Source organism: Sinohyriopsis cumingii, chromosome 11, assembly GCF_028554795.1.
Source record: "Sinohyriopsis cumingii isolate HCF-2022 chromosome 11, ASM2855479v2, whole genome shotgun sequence".
In the NCBI taxonomy this organism is placed as follows: domain Eukaryota; kingdom Metazoa; phylum Mollusca; class Bivalvia; order Unionida; family Unionidae; genus Sinohyriopsis; species Sinohyriopsis cumingii.
In genome coordinates this window covers 63397152-63414742 of record NC_142971.1, presented here as the reverse complement: position 1 = coordinate 63414742, position 17591 = coordinate 63397152, and the positions used below count along the sequence as shown (strand labels likewise).

The 17591-nt window shown below is 36.8% G+C and overlaps 1 long non-coding RNA gene across 2 annotated transcripts in view; it reads left to right on the top strand.

Moving 5' to 3' along the window:
* The first annotated feature begins 1114 nt into the window (after nt 1–1114).
* Nucleotides 1115–17591, top strand: part of LOC149788572 (uncharacterized) — a 78623-nt gene continuing 62146 nt past the window's right edge. For both annotated transcript variants that reach the window (XR_016424170.1, XR_016424169.1), the window contains exon 1: nt 1115–1864. This is a non-coding gene — a long non-coding RNA (uncharacterized LOC149788572). The remainder of the gene's footprint in view (nt 1865–17591) is intronic.

The window sequence follows — 17591 nt, the reverse complement described above, 5'->3', positions numbered from 1 at the left end:
CACTAAAAGTACAACAGTTAGCATGCGGAGATCAACGAAATTTTTAAGCTTAAAAAGGGATCCGTGTAATCGAAAAGGTTGGGAACCACTGGAGTAGAACAAATGTATGTCTTGACGGCATGGATCTTACCTAGTGAACTTTTATTTGTTTTGAGGGATGAAACAAAATATCGAAATCAGTTGTTTGCATACTGAGCGACTGTGGAAAATGGATATCTTCGTTGCAAGGATGATAAATAAAGCACTACATGGGACGGACAAGGAGTCGTTCCGGATGTTCACATGACCTGCCTTTAATCGTTTTAGAAATTGGTGATGTAAAAAATTACCGATATTGCAAATGATTTTGGGTGTTTCCTAGATGAAAAGAAAATAAGACCGTAAAGAAAGGAATAAAGCGGTACAGTTTTTTCCCCCGTTTATCAGAATTCCCCCTATCTGACAAGAACGGCATTATAACGCTAAGATGCAGATAATTGTATTGCAGATGTTTCACAGTCTAAAAGGATTGCCAGACAGTTTGGTTGATCTCATGTTTTTCAAAAGAAAAAATGTTGTGACTCGACGAGACTGTCTTGGTTATATGAAATATCTATCGATAAGAGAGTACAGGGTACAGTCTATTCTCATTAATCCAACACTAGCCCTGCCAGTAAAATCGTCGGATTTAACCGAGTTTTAGATACATGAATACAATCTTTAACCACATCCAGGAACCCTTTTTTATTGTGTCTTTCTGTTGCTGCTGTTGGATAAACATAAATACTATTAATAATATCAATTTGTATGATGGACTCTGCGCGATTCGCTGCAAGAATTTTAGAGTGAGATCAGCGGATGAAGGACACGGAATTTACAACGTTGCTTAGGGTGTATAATTGTTTTTCTAGTTAAGTGACTAAACCAGCATGTATCTCGTCGTAGATCGCCGTAGATCGCTGCGGCGAGAGACACAAAAGCACGGTATGCACGGGTATTTTACCCTTATTAATACTTATTGTCCGTTAGATTTAAGGCAAGTTTATTCTCTTATTGACACACGGGTCTTTTGGATCTTGTGAAGGAGTATACATTCTCCATTTTCGTTCTACAGCCATAGGGGTAAGTGTTACATTTGTTGTTTTAGTTGATATGTGAAGTATATTCAGTTTTTAATGTCGTAGCGTGAAATGGTGCCTTTACCAATTCGAAAAGTTGTAAACTTTTGAAATGTTGCAAGTCGCTATTAAGAGTTTAATTTAGTAGCATGTATTTATAGATTTTAAGTGTTACCTGTTCTGCCTCTAGCAAACTAAAAGGCCCTAAATTACATTTCTTTGACGATGAAAAAGATAACATGGATAATTATCTTCAACGGTTCGAGCGGTTTGCCGATAATCACAAATGGAAGCGAGATGATTGGGCTCTTCATCTCAGTGCTTTGTTAAACGGTAAGTCGTTCGACGTATACTCTCGACTTCCTAGTAGCGAGGTGTTTAACTACGACGCTCTAAAGGAAGCACTACTAAAACGATATGAATGGACAAAGCAAGGTTTCCGGAACAAGTTTAGATATATTAAATCTGAGAAGGTAGAAAACTTTTGGCAATTTATCGCTATAATAGATTGAATGTGCTAAGGTGAACAAGACGTTTGAGGGTTTAGTGGATTTCTTGCTCAGAGATCAGTTATTAAGTATAGTAATGCGGGATTTGAACCAATTTCTTAAGGAAAAAGCGTTCACAGATGTTCAAGACATGACTCAGCAAGCAGATCGTTTCGACGAGGCACATGGTGGAACTCAAAACGTGGTTTCGAAAGATAAGTCTGGGAATCAGTCTAAGGGATCGACTCCCAGAGAAGCCAGTGAAACCAACTGAGATAGGTAAATATGATAGAGAAACGATACGTCAAGGTGTACAATGCTATAAATGTAACGAATGCGGTCATGTAAAAGCAAATTGTCCTAAAAGAAAAGGTCCAATACTTAAGGCAGCTGTATTAATACATAACAAGAACGGTTCCGATAGATCTATTCATGACTATATTCCTTTATTCGGTACGTGTATATTTCCGGAAGCGCGGATTCCTGGAGTACTGTTAACGTTGGGGGGGGGGGGCACAGTTGTACGTGATACCGGTTGCACAGGTGTGGTTATCGAACGTAGTCTCGTGAAGGATAACCAAATGCTGAGGATAGAGACACCCTGCATGCTACTCGATCGGACGATCGATCGCGTACCTGTTTCAAGAGTCAAGATTGAAACTGTTTTCTTGACCGGAACAGTTCATGCACTATGAATGGATAATCCAATTTACCACTTGACAATCGGCAACGTTGAAGCTTCTCGTCTGCCGACAATGGAGGATTTTCAACACCCCCCCCCCCCAATCTATCCGTTGGAACGCGAGCGCAATCTCAGCGGGAAAAATGTGCATTTCGGAAGTTAATCGTCCCCGAATCAGTTGAAGGATTCTCGCGTGACAAATGTCAGAATGTCAGAAAATTGTGTCAAAGGAGAGAGTTTCACGAGTTCCCCTAGGCCAAATGCCCTTGATCGACACACCTTTCAAACGAATGGCGATGGATATTGTATGGTCCATAAAATCTATAACCGATAAGAAAAATAGGTATATCCTTACACTCGTGGATTATGCTACCAGGTACCCTGAAACCGTAGTACTGCCTAGTATCGAAACAGAGAGGGCAGCCGAAGCGCTAGTGGATATATTCAGTATGGTAGGAGTGCCGAAAGAACCTTTAACGGCTTGCGGAGCCCAATTCACTTCCGACCTCATGGGTGAAGTTAGTAGGCTGTTATCCATAAAACAAAAGAACACGACACCATACCATCCCATGTATAACGGTCTAGTAGAAAAGTCTGATTTATTGTACATCCGTTTGAGAGTGCATGTTCCTTCAACATCACAATCATAAAGGTTTATGCCGTAGCATCTAACCATGATGATAAGGATGTGGATGCGTGCTACGACCAGCTTCAAACTCTCATTGACCAGACACCCAATAAGAATATTCTAGTTATTCACGAGACTGGAATATGCCAAATTAGGAGAAGACGCACAGGCAGACTGGTGGTAAGTCTATGGTCCATACTGTAATGAACATACCAATGAGAAAGGATACGCTTGATATGCAAGTATGATCACTTTACATTAAAGACGAACCGACTTCAACTGCAGGAAGGCGCAAATTCTCTTTTTATTTAATGTGCTACTTTTATGAATTGTGAAGGAGAATCACCTTACAGTTAACATTTTCTGAAGGAATAATTACAAAACACAGCAGAACATAAACAAACGCTCGCTGACATCACGCGGGATCCAGTAAGAAATATGCTACTTCAATTTGTTATACATATTGCTAGCGAATAAATTTCGTGGTTGAAAAAATTAAGTTCGCACTCGTGAAATTAATGAGTTTCTTACCCACTCGATGAAAAATATTCGTTTTTCACTCACTTTAATCAAATATCGACTCTAAAATTAATAATAGGGCATATCTCAAATCGTAATCATTGTATTTTGTTACTGTGGAGAAGAAATAACAAAATTCACCAAATAATAACACATATTTCGTTGACTGATTCCTTGTTATACAAATAGAAAGAAATTTGGTGATTTTACACGCACTTGTCAATTTGGTTAATAAACTTGAATTTTGTATACATGTCAAAAGTGTATCCCCATGAAATGGCAGGTCTCTGAACCCTCGTAGTTCTCTCTCTCTCTCTCTCTCTCTCTCTCTGAGACACTCTTTCTCCATAATAATAGAGGTTACTCATTCATCGTCGATTTACCCTTTAAAACTTTCGTCTCACACAAACATATTCAATTATCTCAGGTATGTGCATAGGGAGGTAATTCAAACGTGAATGAAACACCGTGTCTTCTTCATGCGTGCGTGATATATAAGCTATACATTTAAAAATGCACGCATCAAGAAAGCCCGTCATGTCCGAAATATAAATTTGAATATCGCTTTCATTCTTCAATTCTAATATATACGAATGTGTCTGTTTTTACTCTTTTAATTTTTGCAAATGTGTTAATGTGGACAATGGTCACTTTTGTATATAACATGGAGCCCGCATGGCAACCAAGTTGCAATTCACTCCATTCTGGATATAAATCCAATACAAAGTATAACGGTCAATTACTGTTTCAGTGACTATGCGACCTCAAAAATTACTCTGTTAATGACGAAAACGTATGCGTTACTGACAAACTGCGTACAAGACAAAAAGGGGTTTTAAAAACTTAGTTTTCTCCATGATGACTAAACATTACTGACAAATCCGTAAAAAGCAAAGCGGTCTTGTAAAATAATCTCTCAATGGTGACTACATATACGTCATTGAAAAATGAAAACAACCACATTCTCGTGACGATTAGAAATGTTGTACGTGTAGCCATGTCTGTCTCCCTTTGTCTTTCAGTATCTGTCTGTCTCCCTTTGTCTTTCAGTATCTGTCTATCTGTCTGTCTCCCTTTGTCTTTCAGTATCTGTCTATCTGTCTGTCTCCCTTTGTCTTTCAGTATCTGTCTGTCTGTCTCCCTTTGTCATTCAGTATCTGTCTGTCTGTCTCCCTTTGTCTTTCAGTATCTGTCTATCTGTATGTCTCCCTCTCATGGTCAGTTTACCATTCCGATGTAACTTCACAGGTCGAGATACATCATCGCATGCCACGACCAAACATTCCGCTATGCTCTATTTTCACAGATTATAGCCAGTGGCTTGCGACAAAGCGATCGATGGAGAGAGTGATGTATCTAGATCTATTGAAGGTACAAGTAACATGCTTGCTGACCAACCGAGAGAGAGAGAGAGAGAGAGAGGGAGGTGGGTGTGGAGGGATTGACCATAAAACAATGTACGTGTAGTTATGTTATTAATATTTCTTTTAGATTTTGTAGAAAAACACGAGATGAATAGTTACGGTTTCTTATCATTCAACTTATGTTTTCAAAACATATTTACAGTCGATTGCTCTTTGAACCAGACGAGAATAATAAACCTTGCGTGTAGCTAGTATTTGAGACTGGACAAACGCACGCGTAGATCCAAGTAATCGGAGATGTTTTACGTCACTATTATCCACACTAGGATGTTTACCCGTCTCCAAACAACAACAAAAAACCACTAAAACCTGGGTGACAGAATACGTATGAATCATGAATATTTTCTGCACAAATTGTGAGTTAATGACATGAACGATCTACCTGTAATTTTGGGCTGATGCACATTTATAAATGTACCAGGAAGTTTATGAAAAGTGATACTTGTATAAATGTACAAGAAAGCTTTTGAAAATGAAGTAACAACGAGGATATTCACCACTTTTAAAATGTGTGTGCATAAACCATTCTTTCTAACTATATATAAAAGACATGCATCCACATAAACTATCGCAATTCAAGTCACACTTTAACAAAATATTACCATGTTGCTGTCTTGTTTGAAAAGGGAAGCCCAATTCGATTATTGCATTTAAAAAATGACTTATAAATTCGTCTACTATGCCTGACTATACATCAATGGGGTCTTGACAGGGCACACTCATAATTAAAACATTATGGAGACCTTCAGACGTGTTACTATTTAAAAATCAACTCTAGTCTAAATATTCACAGCACGAACATTTAATCTTGGAAGGCTACATTCATTTTGTATCATTAGCTAAGGTGTAGAAACATCTCATACAGATACCTTTATATCTCAAATTTCTTTTATCTCTGTCCACGTAGGTTTATACCTCATGGCATGAGAGAGAGAGAGAGAGAGAGAAACAGAGACAGAGACAGAGAGAGAGAGAGAGAGAAAGAGACAGAGAGAGAGAGAGAGAGAGAAAGAGAGAGAGAGAAACAAAAAAAGTAAATGCAATTGTAAGGACAATGTGTAACATTTAATTAAGTCAAACAACGATATAAAAAAATATTTTTCTCTTTAATTTTTTTATATAATTAATAATTAAAAAGTGGAAATTCGTCTCTGATCTACAGAGTCTGTAAGCAATAATCAATTTTTGAAACCATAATTAGGTGTGCATTAATACACCACAGGGGAATCACCAATTGAAATACCACTAGTAAAGTTATATCAGTTTGGATTACACCAACACTGAATCACCAATTGAATTGCCACTAGTAAAGGTGTATCAGTTTGGAGGACACCAACACTTAATCACCAATTGAAATTCCAGTAGTAAAGTTATATCAGATTGGATTACACTAAACGTGAATCACCAACTGAAACACCAACACTTTAAAAGCAATGTCATATTAATTTCTTTTCATGAGTCTAACATTAAACGTACACATATCTTTAATACAATTATATGTGCAGCATATGTCTTGCATTAGTTCGGCACGAATATTGAATGTGTATTCAGAAGACTTTTTAAAAATTGTTTTCATTAACGACATGGAAAGAAGAAATTGGGGCGAACATTCCTGGTTTTGTAAGATACCTACTTGGCTGGATGCATGATGAGAACAAAGTTTTGGTTATTACAAAAATCATTATCTCTTTAGCACTACGTCTAATAATTATGCAAACCAAGCACCTGCCATGGTTTACCCATGTGCTTTCTAGTTCGTTGTAAAAATATCGGTGCAAATGATTCTTCTCCGCATTTTTCATGACCTTATTGTACTCAGATACAACTACTCAGGACTAATGATCTAACTAAAGTGTATAAATGGTCCAAGCAATGATTCATAAAGTTTAATGATAACAACCCAATCCCATAACCCAATCCCTCACGAAACAAACTAAACAAGCAAGCAAATATTCCCTAATTTGTTGACAACATTGCTCTTAAGTATGTGAATTGTAGTCGTTATCTTAGACTGATACTTTCATCAAATATTGGATGGTTTAAATATCGATAACGTCCTAACAGTCAACCTTCTAAAACTAAAAGACAAACTTAGTAGACAAATATTTAACTAAATTGTGATTAACTTATATCACGGCCGTTCTGAAATATGCACATATAGAATGGAAAGAATGGTTATTGACAGATTCAGTAAAATTTGAAAAACGACTGCTCGTAGCGGCAATAATAGCAATAAAACTTTCAAAATACAATTGTAGGCAATATTCTATTTTGACAACAGTTTGGAAAAGGTTGCATTCTAGACGAAAGAGACAAAATTAATGGACAAAAAATGTGTACTATCCCACTGAATGACCCAACCCACCCACCCCCTGTCCGAAGATGGAAATTATAACATTTGATGTTCATATAATATAGTCACTTGCAGTTTCAGGCCAAACTCTTACTAATTCATTCTTTATACCTTCAACAATGGCCACGTGGAACAATCTCGAACAGGATATTCAATGTAGTATGTCTTTCAGTGCTTTGAAAGAGTGTTTATATCCACTTACTGAATCCAGTTAAATGCATAGCTTTAGGCACCGACATAACGGAATCTCGTTAAATATGATCATAACCTCATTAAAAATGTGAACATTCTTATTGGTCCAGCGGTGGGATATAAATCACTTTGCATTTTTTCGTGTTCGGTCTCAAGTATAGTAAACAATTACCGTCAGTGCGACATTAGCTGTTAGCTTGGATTTACTGCTTTGAGTAAAGGACAGTTCAAATAAAAATATAGAACAACATGTATGCAAATATATAAATTGATACTGTGTGATTTCAAAAACGTATTCAAATCGCAAACACTGCCACTGTGCCATTTTTATCCCCTCCCCCATCATTTTTTATTACTAGTTTCTGCTATATTGTCATATTGAAATACTGGTATAATATTGCGAGGTGCCTAATTACGTTGTTAGAACTTGTGCCTCACCCTATTGCATCATTTTGTGTCAATAAGGTTGGCTCTTTTGCCATTCGTGCATTTAACACAAACAACCGGTAGAGCGCGCCGCTCTAGACAGGAACTATAGCCAACGTACCCCATTGGCTCATTCTCTGAAAATTTGGTAAGGGTTTCAGAAAACCCATTTGATTTAGCAGACATTTATTCAAGAACAATATAATGTGAATGATCACTCACTCCGCCGCCAATAACAAATAAAAGAAATATAACGTATATTTTCTTTACGTCTTGGCGCGGCGAGTCATTATGTTATATTTTATACACCATCAAGGTACTGGTGACGTCACGATTAAGAAATGGATGATTTGGATTAGGAATCTATGCTGAGATGATAAGGTGGTCGGATAAAATCGTGTCTCCTTTTTTCTAGAGTGGGTTATAAGACATATCTTTACTGAAAATAAGTAATTGTCAGTAAAGGGGCACACATCACTTACGTTCTTGTTAAATTTCAAATACATTTATAAGGAATTTATATAATCTGTCTACGTATTACACACAAATTTAGGACGATGAAACAATTTTGGATAAAAATAAAATGGACGATTCCTGCAGGGGAACTGTCTAAATTGTAAATGTTTGAATTTTGCACGTATTGGTAATACACTAGTAGCAACTGTAAATACCACATACAATCTAGAGTTGCTGAAAAACGTTCATAGTGTCATAGTGAATGACACATCTCTCTCTCTCTCTCTCTCTCTCTCGTAACGTGTAATATGACAAAAAGTAAAATAAGTTCGTTACACCTGTGTCTCAAGAAACATGAAAACAAGTCAATACGAGATAGTAAGTTCTAATATTTTGCTGCCGGTGGTGATGGATAGGCCGGGTCGGCACCTGCCTGAGGCACATTATTATACTGGACATATGCTGGTGGGGAAAACCACCGGAATAACGATAGCCGATAGGTTCGTAGGGTCAAGGGTTGGTTGATGGTCCCTGAATGCCTCCTGTGTTATTCACTGAAACAGAAAAGAAGAATTGTAAGGCCTGTAGCACAAGTTTATCACACTGTTAGTATATTAGATGGTACTAGTTAACATGTAGCTGTCGTCTTAGATATTACCTGTGATGAAATACACAGACCAAGATGGCATCTATCTATCTATCTATCTTTCTATCTGTCTGTCTGTCTACATGTACTGGTCCAGAGAGACAGCACAAGTAGAAAAGTAAATTGAACTCCTTAATCACTGCAGGTTTTAACAAATATAATTAATCCAACATCGCTGTATCGTTTTGAAATATGATTAAAGATTGCATTGATGTTGGAATTCTTTCATTGTTTAAGTATGACTTTTATATCATTTGACCTGAGACATAGGGTTCATTGTGTCTGACAGTATGCTGTTGTACAAAAATTGTTGGTTTTATAATAGGACCAACTTTGAAGTTAAATTGTGATGACTTTTTAAATTAACTGTTCCTGTTGTTTATCTGAAGTAACTAAGTACCATTAGAGTGTTGCCTGATGAAAAGTTCCGTTGTAGTTCTGACAATACAAGGGTTGTAGTGTTGCCTGATGAAACGTTCCGTTGCAGCACTGACTATACAAGCGCTGTAGTGTTGCCTGATGAAACGGTCGGTCTCTCTCTCTCTGAGACACTCTTTCTCCATAATAATAGAGGTTACTCATTCATCGTCGATTTACCCTTTAAAACTTTCGTCTCACACAAACATATTCAATTATCTCAGGTATGTGCATAGGGAGGTAATTCAAACGTGAATGAAACACCGTGTCTTCTTCATGCGTGCGTGATATATAAGCTATACATTTAAAAATGCACGCATCAAGAAAGCCCGTCATGTCCGAAATATAAATTTGAATATCGCTTTCATTCTTCAATTCTAATACATACGAATGTGTCTGTTTTTACTCTTTTAATTTTTGCAAATGTGTTAATGTGGACAATGGTCACTTTTGTATATAACATGGAGCCCGCATGGCAACCAAGTTGCAATTCACTCCATTCTGGATATAAATCCAATACAAAGTATAACGGTCAATTACTGTTTCAGTGACTATGCGACCTCAAAAATTACTCTGTTAATGACGAAAACGTATGCGTTACTGACAAACTGCGTACAAGACAAAAAGGGGTTTTAAAAACTTAGTTTTCTCCATGATGACTAAACATTACTGACAAATCCGTAAAAAGCAAAGCGGTCTTGTAAAATAATCTCTCAATGGTGACTACATATACGTCATTGAAAAATGAAAACAACCACATTCTCGTGACGATTAGAAATGTTGTACGTGTAGCCATGTCTGTCTCCCTTTGTCTTTCAGTATCTGTCTGTCTCCCTTTGTCTTTCAGTATCTGTCTATCTGTCTGTCTCCCTTTGTCTTTCAGTATCTGTCTATCTGTCTGTCTCCTTTTGTCTTTCAGTATCTGTCTGTCTGTCTCCCTTTGTCATTCAGTATCTGTCTGTCTGTCTCCCTTTGTCTTTCAGTATCTGTCTATCTGTCTGTCTCCCTCTCATGGTCAGTTTACCATTCCGATGTAACTTCACAGGTCGAGATACATCATCGCATGCCACGACCAAACATTCCGCTATGCTCTATTTTCACAGATTATAGCCAGTGGCTTGCGACAAAGCGATCGATGGAGAGAGTGATGTATCTAGATCTATTGAAGGTACAAGTAACATGCTTGCTGACCAACCGAGAGAGAGAGAGAGAGAGAGAGAGAGAGGGAGGTGGGTGTGGAGGGATTGACCATAAAACAATGTACGTGTAGTTATGTTATTAATATTTCTTTTAGATTTTGTAGAAAAGCACGAGATGAATAGTTACGGTTTCTTATCATTCAACTTATGTTTTCAAAACATATTTACAGTCGATTGCTCTTTGAACCAGACGAGAATAATAAACCTTGCGTGTAGCTAGTATTTGAGACTGGACAAACGCACGCGTAGATCCAAGTAATCGATGTTTTACGTCACTATTATCCACACTAGGATGTTTACCCGTCTCCAAACAACAACAAAAAACCACTAAAACCTGGGTGACAGAATACGTATGAATCATGAATATTTTCTGCACAAATTGTGAGTTAATGACATGAACGATCTACCTGTAATTTTGGGCTGATGCACATTTATAAATGTACCAGGAAGTTTATGAAAAGTGATACTTGTATAAATGTACAAGAAAGCTTTTGAAAATGAAGTAACAACGAGGATATTCACCACTTTTAAAATGTGTGTGCATAAACCATTCTTTCTAACTATATATAAAAGACATGCATCCACATAAACTATCGCAATTCAAGTCACACTTTAACAAAATATTACCATGTTGCTGTCTTGTTTGAAAAGGGAAGCCCAATTCGATTATTGCATTTAAAAAATGACTTATAAATTCGTCTACTATGCCTGACTATACATCAATGGGGTCTTGACAGGGCACACTCATAATTAAAACATTATGGAGACCTTCAGACGTGTTACTATTTAAAAATCAACTCTAGTCTAAATATTCACAGCACGAACATTTAATCTTGGAAGGCTACATTCATTTTGTATCATTAGCTAAGGTGTAGAAACATCTCATACAGATACCTTTATATCTCAAATTTCTTTTATCTCTGTCCACGTAGGTTTATACCTCATGGCATGAGAGAGAGAGAGAGAGAGAGAAACAGAGACAGAGACAGAGAGAGAGAGAGAGAGAAAGAGACAGAGAGAGAGAGAGAGAGAGAAAGAGAGAGAGAGAAACAAAAAAAGTAAATGCAATTGTAAGGACAATGTGTAACATTTAATTAAGTCAAACAACGATATAAAAAAATATTTTTCTCTTTAATTTTTTTATATAATTAATAATTAAAAAGTGGAAATTCGTCTCTGATCTACAGAGTCTGTAAGCAATAATCAATTTTTGAAACCATAATTAGGTGTGCATTAATACACCACAGGGGAATCACCAATTGAAATACCACTAGTAAAGTTATATCAGTTTGGATTACACGAACACTGAATCACCAATTGAATTGCCACTAGTAAAGGTGTATCAGTTTGGAGGACACCAACACTTAATCACCAATTGAAATTCCAGTAGTAAAGTTATATCAGATTGGATTACACTAAACGTGAATCACCAACTGAAACACCAACACTTTAAAAGCAATGTCATATTAATTTCTTTTCATGAGTCTAACATTAAACGTACACATATCTTTAATACAATTATATGTGCAGCATATGTCTTGCATTAGTTCGGCACGAATATTGAATGTGTATTCAGAAGACTTTTTAAAAATTGTTTTCATTAACGATATGGAAAGAAGAAATTGGGGCGAACATTCCTGGTTTTGTAAGATACCTACTTGGCTGGATGCATGATGAGAACAAAGTTTTGGTTATTACAAAAATCATTATCTCTTTAGCACTACGTCTAATAATTATGCAAACCAAGCACCTGCCATGGTTTACCCATGTGCTTTCTAGTTCGTTGTAAAAATATCGGTGCAAATGATTCTTCTCCGCATTTTTCATGACCTTATTGTACTCAGATACAACTACTCAGGACTAATGATCTAACTAAAGTGTATAAATGGTCCAAGCAATGATTCATAAAGTTTAATGATAACAACCCAATCCCATAACCCAATCCCTCACGAAACAAACTAAACAAGCAAGCAAATATTCCCTAATTTGTTGACAACATTGCTCTTAAGTATGTGAATTGTAGTCGTTATCTTAGACTGATACTTTCATCAAATATTGGATGGTTTAAATATCGATAACGTCCTAACAGTCAACCTTCTAAAACTAAAAGACAAACTTAGTAGACAAATATTTAACTAAATTGTGATTAACTTATATCACGGCCGTTCTGAAATATGCACATATAGAATGGAAAGAATGGTTATTGACAGATTCAGTAAAATTTGAAAAACGACTGCTCGTAGCGGCAATAATAGCAATAAAACTTTCAAAATACAATTGTAGGCAATATTCTATTTTGACAACAGTTTGGAAAAGGTTGCATTCTAGACGAAAGAGACAAAATTAATGGACAAAAAATGTGTACTATCCCACTGAATGACCCAACCCACCCACCCCCTGTCCGAAGATGGAAATTATAACATTTGATGTTCATATAATATAGTCACTTGCAGTTTCAGGCCAAACTCTTACTAATTCATTCTTTATACCTTCAACAATGGCCACGTGGAACAATCTCGAACAGGATATTCAATGTAGTATGTCTTTCAGTGCTTTGAAAGAGTGTTTATATCCACTTACTGAATCCAGTTAAATGCATAGCTTTAGGCACCGACATAACGGAATCTCGTTAAATATGATCATAACCTCATTAAAAATGTGAACATTCTTATTGGTCCAGCGGTGGGATATAAATCACTTTGCATTTTTTCGTGTTCGGTCTCAAGTATAGTAAACAATTACCGTCAGTGCGACATTAGCTGTTAGCTTGGATTTACTGCTTTGAGTAAAGGACAGTTCAAATAAAAATATAGAACAACATGTATGCAAATATATAAATTGATACTGTGTGATTTCAAAAACGTATTCAAATCGCAAACACTGCCACTGTGCCATTTTTATCCCCTCCCCCATCATTTTTTATTACTAGTTTCTGCTATATTGTCATATTGAAATACTGGTATAATATTGCGAGGTGCCTAATTACGTTGTTAGAACTTGTGCCTCACCCTATTGCATCATTTTGTGTCAATAAGGTTGGCTCTTTTGCCATTCGTGCATTTAACACAAACAACCGGTAGAGCGCGCCGCTCTAGACAGGAACTATAGCCAACGTACCCCATTGGCTCATTCTCTGAAAATTTGGTAAGGGTTTCAGAAAACCCATTTGATTTAGCAGACATTTATTCAAGAACAATATAATGTGAATGATCACTCACTCCGCCGCCAATAACAAATAAAAGAAATATAACGTATATTTTCTTTACGTCTTGGCGCGGCGAGTCATTATGTTATATTTTATACACCATCAAGGTACTGGTGACGTCACGATTAAGAAATGGATGATTTGGATTAGGAATCTATGCTGAGATGATAAGGTGGTCGGATAAAATCGTGTCTCCTTTTTTCTAGAGTGGGTTATAAGACATATCTTTACTGAAAATAAGTAATTGTCAGTAAAGGGGCACACATCACTTACGTTCTTGTTAAATTTCAAATACATTTATAAGGAATTTATATAATCTGTCTACGTATTACACACAAATTTAGGACGATGAAACAATTTTGGATAAAAATAAAATGGACGATTCCTGCAGGGGAACTGTCTAAATTGTAAATGTTTGAATTTTGCACGTATTGGTAATACACTAGTAGCAACTGTAAATACCACATACAATCTAGAGTTGCTGAAAAACGTTCATAGTGTCATAGTGAATGACACATCTCTCTCTCTCTCTCTCTCTCTCTCTCTCTCTCGTAACGTGTAATATGACAAAAAGTAAAATAAGTTCGTTACACCTGTGTCTCAAGAAACATGAAAACAAGTCAATACGAGATAGTAAGTTCTAATATTTTGCTGCCGGTGGTGATGGATAGGCCGGGTCGGCACCTGCCTGAGGCACATTATTATACTGGACATATGCTGGTGGGGAAAACCACCGGAATAACGATAGCCGATAGGTTCGTAGGGTCAAGGGTTGGTTGATGGTCCCTGAATGCCTCCTGTGTTATTCACTGAAACAGAAAAGAAGAATTGTAAGGCCTGTAGCACAAGTTTATCACACTGTTAGTATATTAGATGGTACTAGTTAACATGTAGCTGTCGTCTTAGATATTACCTGTGATGAAATACACAGACCAAGATGGCATCTATCTATCTATCTATCTTTCTATCTGTCTGTCTGTCTACATGTACTGGTCCAGAGAGACAGCACAAGTAGAAAAGTAAATTGAACTCCTTAATCACTGCAGGTTTTAACAAATATAATTAATCCAACATCGCTGTATCGTTTTGAAATATGATTAAAGATTGCATTGATGTTGGAATTCTTTCATTGTTTAAGTATGACTTTTATATCATTTGACCTGAGACATAGGGTTCATTGTGTCTGACAGTATGCTGTTGTACAAAAATTGTTGGTTTTATAATAGGACCAACTTTGAAGTTAAATTGTGATGACTTTTTAAATTAACTGTTCCTGTTGTTTATCTGAAGTAACTAAGTACCATTAGAGTGTTGCCTGATGAAAAGTTCCGTTGTAGTTCTGACAATACAAGGGTTGTAGTGTTGCCTGATGAAACGTTCCGTTGCAGCACTGACTATACAAGCGCTGTAGTGTTGCCTGATGAAACGGTCCGTTGTAGCACTGACGATACAAACGCTGTTGTCTTGCCTGATAAAACGTTCCGTTGTAGCATTGGTGATACAAACGTTGTGGTGTTCCATGATGAAAAGTTACGTTGTAGCACTGACGCTACAAACGTTGTAGTTGTGCCTGATGAAACGTTCCGTTGTAGCACTGATGATACAAACGTTGTAGTGTTCCACCTCGTTGACAAAGATGAACAACAACTTGAATCAATGTTGAACCCTACCAAAGAAGTTGTTGCGTATCAACAATGCTTGTCTAAGTGGGACAACGGTGTTGTTGCCTGGTATATTTTGGTTTATTTTATAGTTGAAGGAGAGGTCATCGAAAGGCAGTGCAACATTAATGTTGCATTTTGACGTTGCACCTTTTATTCACTTTGTCCACTTATCTTCATGCCACCAAAAGTTATCATCTTTGTTTCATGTAAAATGTTGTAAACAATCAAATAAAGAAAATGGATAATTCTCTCTCTCCTGTGCGAGTCCATTAACTTTGACTTTCTGAAAGATACCTTAAGGTAATCGATTGATATTTCCAAGATTTGTAAGTTTTAACGGACAAACATCCAGTCACATGTGCGAAGAAAAGGTTCTTAAAATAAAAGGCATTCGACGAGGTTACATCAATGTAAAAGGGCCTCGTCTGGGCGAATGGTCCAATCCGCCCGCCTTTACAGATTACCTCGGTCTGTGTGCGTTGTATTCTCAGGCTCGGACAGAGTATGGATGTGAGAAAGTTTGCCAGTATCTTCCCGTGAGTCCATGGCTCTTCCCGGATTCGTTCCGATTTCTTCTCCACCAGATATACTGGCCTCTATGTATAACTTATCATGTGCTGAAACGGCGCCTGAAACAGAAGACAACATCAGCGATAACCCATGAAATACTTGCACTTAAAATTAATCTCATTTCTGCAACTTTTTTGAATGAAAGGTAAAATTATGAAAACATTAGGTTTTAATAGCCTGAAAATATTGCTTACCTTACTGGTAGCAATTACACATCACCAAGTAATTATGGTGTAATGACAACCTCATGCGTGAGGGCAGTTAATATAGCCAGTAATTACATATGATATTTGTTTAGTATGTGAGGGATAAGGTCGAGGACATTCCGATTGCAAAACAAGGTATGAGAATCAATAGGGACTATATCTGAATGAAACTCGATATAAATTTGCTTTTCTGCTATATAAAATTAAGGTTGATAACTATTAAAGTATGATAAATTAGGTTTTCCAAAATAGTATAATTGAACATGTAGTTGGCAAAGGAAAACTTGTATAATAACACATGTAATATTGTTAAAGTACAAGTGAGTATAATAAAAATATGCCAGTTCTTGTTAGTCCTCAAATTATTGAATAATGCATAATATCAATTCAGCATGATGTTAAAAGGTATAATAATCCATACCGCTATAAAATAAAACTTCATGATTAACTCTTTCGATGGCGTTTGGGTACAAAATGGATTTATGTTTTTGTTTTCTTTCGTTTTGTCTCAACAGATTCAGTAATGAAACAAATCTGATTCCAGAGAATGCTCTCAGAACTGGGTTTAACAGCTGACATTAGGAACAAAATGTTTTTCACAACCACCGTTGTTATGGGGTAAAAATGGTCCTGCACCACCTTCGTCTAGTCATGGTGTTGACTAGTTATTGGCAAGTACATCTTTCTAACAAGATATAAGTTCCATAGCAATCGCTGTGTAAAGTACTACAACATCCGAACTCGCACACAAGAAAAACTAATTTCTATCATCATTTATCACATGGTTTGTGTCTTATTCAAATTAATATGAACATGTGCATGAAGCATTTTCCGACAGTAGTAGTATGGAAGTAGCTGGTTTAGATTTTTGTTACTGATCGAGGATTAAGCCTTCCACTACGTTGACCTGGTCCTCAAATCACCCTCATATGAACCCGCGATTGTAATCCGCGTACGGTACCCTCAGGCACTTATGCAAGAGGATAATCATTCAGGGTAGAAGACTTCAATCTTGAACAGTAGCGAACAAAACAACTGATATCATACTACTCATGTCTCTGAGATTATCCGTCGATGTGACAATTACCTTTTGCTGTTGCAGAAGTATAATGCACTAGTACAAATACAAGCGTGGATGCAGCGCAGATACAACGCGAGTACATCCACAGATAATTGCCATCATTTACATCAGAGATCGCCAGGTAAGCAAACCAGTCGATAGTTTTGAAATTGTATTACAGACACAAAGACTCGGCAGAATACAATTGTTGGATTGACCAGTCAGTGACTTCTCTCTTCAAATTCCGTCTCTTCCTGGATTTCATTTACAACGTCTCTTGATATATATTTGCCATCGTTTCCATATCTTTGTTATATAAAATACTATGCGTTTTCCAATACAGCGTCAGTATACTGCTG